Here is a 6,418-nt window from a genome sequence, read left to right as displayed (position 1 = left end):
TTAAGGCATACTTAACCACTCCACCTATACTGTCCAAACCGGAAGTGGATGAAAAACTCTACTTGTACGTTTCAGTTTCAAACCACGCGGTTAGTGAAGTCTTGGTTCGGGAAGACCGTGGGGAGCAGAAACCAATTTACTACGTGAGCAAGTCAATGACGGATCCTGAAACCAGATACACAATGATGGAAAAACTTGCACTCGCGGTGGTAACTTCGGCTCGGAAGCTGCGTCCATATTTTCAGTCCCATCCGGTTGAGGTATTAACTAACCAACCACTCAGAACAATACTTCATAGTCCGAGTCAATCCGGACGTTTGGCGAAATGGGCGGTGGAATTAAGCGAGTACGACATAGAGTTTAAAAGCCGGATCAGTATGAAGGCTCAGGTCTTAGCAGACTTCCTGACCGAATTACCAATACCTGGAACGATAGATCAACCGGAGAACCAAACTTGGAAATTACACGTAGATGGGTCTTCAACAAAGCAAGGATCCGGAGTGGGAATTAGGTTGGAATCTCCGACATCAGAAATTCTAGAACAATCATTCCGATTGTTATTCAATGCCTCCAACAACGAGGCAGAATACGAAGCCCTTATTGCCGGACTTCGACTAGCACAAGGAGTTGGAGCTAAGGAAATATTGGCTTATTGCGATTCGCAATTAGTAGTTAACCAATTTAATGGAGACTATGAAGCCAAAGATTCAAGAATGGAAGCTTACCTCGAAGTGGTGAAGGATCTATCTAAAAATTTCTCGAAATTCGAGTTAATCCGCATACCTCGGGGAGAGAATACAACTGCAGATGCACTTGCCGCATTGGCGTCAACATCAGATCCTGAGTTAAAGAGAGTTATTCCAGAAGAGTGCATCTCGGAGCGAAGCATTCAAGACAGCAAGGAAACCCTCGTCATTACAAGGTCTCGAGCAGCGGCACGCGACCGTGGCGAACCAGAGATCGAACCGCCACCCAACAAACGCAGGAAGTCAAAGGGATCAAATATATCTAACAAGGAACCCGTTGTCTTAGCTGAAGAAGTGGTTCCAGAAACGATTTTAGAAACCGAGCCATTAATCGAGGAAGATGTTCTTGAACCAAACGAGCATCCCGAACCAGAGCCGCGGATATTTCACAAAGTTGATCAAATTCCGGCTAAAGACTGGGGGGCTGACTGGAGGGAGCCAATAAAGCAATACATCATGACAGGTGAGCTCCCAAAGAATAAATGGCAGGCCAGGAAAATGAAAGTCGTTAGCGCGAAATTTTGTCTGTCGAAGGATGCGTTATATAGACGAGGTATCAGTGACCCTTACCTATTATGCATTTTTGGGCCTGAAGTCGAAATCGTCATGAGCGAAGTGCATGAAGGATTATGTGGGAGTCATTCATCAGGAAGAGCTATGGCTTTTAAAGTTAAAAGAATGGGGTATTTTTGGCCCACTATGATCACAGATTGTGTTAAGTTCGCCCAAAGATGCAAGCGCTGCCAACTCCATGCACCATTGATCCATCAACCGTCAGAATTATTCTCCTCCATTTCCGCCCCATACCCGTTTATGAGATGGTCAATGGACATCATTGGGCCATTGCACAAATCAACTCGAGGTGTACAGTACCTTTTAGTCCTTACGGACTACTTTTCAAAATGGATTGAAGCTGAGGCGTATGTTGGTATCAAGGATTCGGCGGTGAAGACCTTTATTTGGAAAAACATTATATGTCGACATGGAGTTCCATACGAAATAGTCACTGATAACGGGCCACAATTCATTTCACACGAGTTTGATGCCTTTTGTGCGGACTGGGGAATCAAAGTTAGTTATTCTACTCCACGATATCCGCAAGGGAACGGACAAGCCGAAGCCGCGAACAAGACGATATTAAGCAATCTCAAGAAACGCTTAAGTCATCTAAAGGGAGGATGGTATGAAGAACTCCAACCCGTCCTGTGGGCTTATCGTACAACCCCTAGGCGACCTACAGGAGAAACTCCATTCTCTTTGGTTTATGGCATGGAAGCGGTAGTACCAGCTGAACTCAATGTGCCCGGACTTCGTCGAACAAAAGCACCGTTAAATGAGGAAGAAAATTCAGAAATGCTTAACGATTCACTGGATACCATAAATGAAAGGCGTGATCAAGCTCTAATTCGGATCCAGAATTACCAACAGGCAGCAGCCCGGTATTACAATTCTAAAGTTAAAAGTAGGCCGTTCTTCGTGGGAGATTACGTATTAAGACGCGTCTTTGACAATAAAAAAGAAGAAGGTGCTGGAAAACTTGGTATTAATTGGGAGGGACCTTACATTATTACCGAGGTGGTTCGAAACGGCGTTTATAGGTTAAAAGACCTAGAGGACAATCCAGTCAAGCGACCTTGGAATGTGATCAACTTAAGGAAGTTTTATGTTTAGAAGCTACATGCATTGTTTATGTACATGAACTACGATTTGGCTTGATCCCGAAATGGGTACGTAGGCAGCTCGAAAACGAGTTCAGCTATTAATAAAGTTTTTGTTTTATTTCTTTATTAAAGGAAGAAGGTTCGGCTATGCGAACATACAAGAAATTGGAAATAAAGCGTTTATTCAAAAAAAAAAAAGAGGCGAAGTGTCCCTCATCGTACACTTCGAACTACGAAATCCTCGTTGACGAGCAGAACACTTCAATTCCTTGACCCGCAAGATCGAGGATTGGCATCATGCAGTCCGGAATTCGAGCAAAGTCAGAGATTCCAAGCTCAATCCATTCTCCGGGGTGAGATTCAAGGATGTGAAGATTTCTTGACACCGTAGTAAGTCTGCGTTGCATCCGGTTAATCCTCTTCCGAAGTCTCCTCTTTTCCGACATAAGCTTCCGGTGTTGAAGCTCGAGTGCCTCTATGAACGCCGTCGCTGTTCCTTGGTCTCTGATTGAGAGATCCCTGATCAAAGCACATGGGGCTCGGATCTGAGATCTTAAGAAGCCGCGAGGTGGAGGAGGCTGCCTGTTTGGCTCATTCGGAACATCTTCGCTCATCATTCCGATTCTGGAGAAGTCAGGCATAGATTCTGAACAGCGAAGATTGAACTCCATACCTGCTAAAATAAAAAGAGTGGTGAGGAGTAAAGGGAAATTGAGACTATAATTTATAGTAACGTCATATCCTTAGTGAGCTGCAGATTCTATCCTAGGAATGGAGTGATTTGCGGAGAAGATTAATCCCTAAAACCGATCCTGCATTAAAAATCGTATCACCAAGAATATTTTAAGGAAAGTTGCAAGTGTTTCCATAAATAAAAGGGGGCCGAAGCCCATTACGAGTTTTTTCAAAAAAAAAAAAAAAAAGAAGAGAGCAGAATTAGGGAACATTTAAGGAAGGGGCTCAGGAACAGGCTCCTTCATCGCCGGTTTAACTTCCGAAGTGGATGCCTTGTCCTTGGAGTTCACTTCGGAACGATCCCGAATGCGTCTCCGACAGTTGCTGGCCTCCTCCTCCAAATCTTCTTCCTCACTATCCGATGGAACGGGGAAGACCGGGCGTTCACAGACCCGAACCCCTTAAGCACGAGGTACATCCGAAGAATCTCGGGTCTCAGCAACGGAGCGAAATTCCGCCATTCCCACAGAAAGGGATCACTTTCCAAAGCCCTGATCTTCCTCTCCACACGAGAAATACGAGCCTCGAGTGACTGCCTTTTGAGGCCCAGCCGTTGCCTCTCTTCACACAAGCGACGGTGCTTGTCGGCAACCTAGCATAAAGATGAATGAATAAGATGAAACAAAGAGTTTTTAATCAAAAAAAAAACTTCAAATACTTACCCTGTCAATGAAGTCGCAAGCCTCTTTTTTCTCCTTTGAAGGAAAGTGAAAGACGGCATGAGGGAAGAGAACGCCGGCTGGCTCAAAGCCGTCGCCGGACAAGAAGAGTGGGCTGCCGGGATCAACGGGGGCTACTGTTTCGCTTTCCATTCTTAAAATATTTCTCAAGTGAGACTCTAGAGTCATGTTTAATAAAGCCTAGAGGTAGGTAAGCCTTTATTTATAATGATTTAGGGTTTGTCTTGGAACCATAAATTCATTAATGGTAGCGTTTCCCAGTGGGTTAAACCATTTTTGGAAAATCGAGAAAAGGCAATTATTGCATTAAAAGACGAGCCGTTTTCTTTAAGAAGGGAAAGAGCAACCGTCGCATTAACTGCAAAAGTTTCTAAGGCCCAAGCCTAACAAGTTTACCGAGTTGACTAAACCCGAAGTGGGGAACTCGCGTTAAGCCGAGCTCAGCTCTCGCATTCTAAAGAGAAAGGTCTGATCAGCCTATAAAATGTCGAAAGCATTGCCACAAGGCCACAAAAGGTTAAAAACGGACTTTGCAAACCCGCATATAATTTTAACCAAACCCCCTTGGGTCACAACCTAGAAAGGTTTAAAAGCCTCCTCAGGCAAATATCTTGAAAATAAAGCCTCCTTAGGCAAAAATAAATTCGAGATTAAGTCTTAAAATAAAAAGGGACAATCCCCAATTTAAAGTGGACACAGCCACTACGGAGCGATCTCCACCTCGGGCTCCTGCTCAGCAACCAGAGTTTCATTCACCTCCTTGACTGGTGCTTGATCAGATAAAGCTCCCTGACCACCCTCCGCGGGACAACCAACCTCCGGAGTAACCTCCGATACCACAGGAGCTACGGGCGGGACAATGCCCTCCGTCTCACTTGAACCTGGAAATAATAATTCCAGTCAATCAGAGGTACAAGGTAAGAAAAGGTAAGCCTTAGGAGCCAAGCGTTACCTGCCCAGTCTAAACCCGATTCACTTATTGGAGGTGATTCAGTAAAGAATGCCTCGAAGTCAAGCGGGTTGAAGGCCGAAGTGGGAAGAGCTGCCAAGTGACTCCGTTTTTCAGAAAGGTTAGTCGACAGCTCGGTCCTTTCTTGCTCTTCGGAGAAATCTGCTTCATGGATTTGATCCAGCAGAATCAGGTTACTCTCATGCTCCTTGATGTCTGACTCCAAGTCCGACCTAGCCTTCTCAGTCTGCATGAATCGGATGGCCCCTTGGATCAACTCCATCCCGCGTCCCTTGACCTCTTTTCTGGCTTTTGATGCCGACCTCGCCAACTCAGAATCACGCAATTTGGCAATCGCCTTGTACTTTGCGTTGAGCTCGATGAGTTGGTTGTTCAGGGAATCAGCGTTTGATTCGGACTCTTGAAGCCTACCTTGAATACCAGAAAACTCTTCCTGGAGCTTGAAGTTCTGGTCGTACTGACCCTGCAGCTCCCCCTTTACCTGCGCAAGCTCGGATGTTAAGTTGTCGACTTTGTCCTCCAGCTCGTGCTTGGAGCCGGCAGAAGAACTGACTTCGGCCTCAAGAGCAGAGAGTTTCTTTTTCCACATGTCAATCTCCTTCTCCCGTCCAAGGACCAGCCCTTCATAATGTTCGATCATATCGTTAAATTCGCTATGAGCCTGGCGTCATACATGAACCCGGGATGACGAGTCAGTTCGCAGAATAGCAATACAATAAAAAAAAATAATAATAAAAGAAAACGGAACTAACCCGAGATGAGTGATGCGCGTGAAGCAAATAACGTTCACGAATCGCAGGGCGCCATTTGTCGAAGTCTGGCAAGATCGAGCCCGACCGGGTCTTGAAGCATCGGAAGACGCTGCCCTCTTTCTCCATAGCTGTGGAGAAGGAAGAATTGTAAAAAATTGGAATTTTAATAAAGACAAAAAGTTTAAAGTACGTGTAAATCACCAAACCTGAAAGCGATTTAACTTGAGGGACAAGAGCAGGCTTCAGCCTCGAGGGAGCATCTCGAGATTCAGAATCTCCCTTTTTCGGAGACGCGCTCCGGGCAGTCATTCCACTATCCGGCTGGGAAGAGGAGGACATGTCAACCGGTCGTGGAGGACCCATTGGTTCAGAAGGAGGGGATGACCGAGGTGAGCGGTCAGTCCGGGCCCTTGACTTTTCCCTCTGCGGGGAAGGATCTCTGCGAGAGGACTTGTCTCTCTTCCGGCGAACCAAGTTCTTGATCGGCTCGTTACTAAAATCATCTTGGGGAGGACGAGGTGAATCACGGCGAGGAGATTGATCCCTCCGAGGAGAACGTGAGTCGCGGCGATCGCGACGGGGAGTTAGTCTGAAGGAAGCAACAGATCGGGCTCCCTCGGTACTGCCATCATCGACCAGCAAGGTCCTACTATAGTCCTTCTTGTCTATAGAAGTCGCGAGAAACTTTTTCTTCTCCTCGCAAGCCTCAGCCATCGGCTTAGAAAGCAACTTACGCTTGGCCGCAAGGGCCCGAGATGACATTCCCTGAGTCGAGGGAGGGGGAGGAATTTGGGAAGATGACCAGGCGGACTCATCCTGAGTCTGTGGTTAGACTCTATGAATCGTGCGAGAGTGAAGGAATTCCAAAGGGTTT

This window comes from Arabidopsis lyrata (assembly GCF_000004255.2).
Source record: "Arabidopsis lyrata subsp. lyrata unplaced genomic scaffold ARALYscaffold_4, whole genome shotgun sequence".
In the NCBI taxonomy this organism is placed as follows: Eukaryota; Viridiplantae; Streptophyta; class Magnoliopsida; order Brassicales; family Brassicaceae; genus Arabidopsis; species Arabidopsis lyrata.
This window is presented reverse-complemented; position numbering follows the sequence as displayed.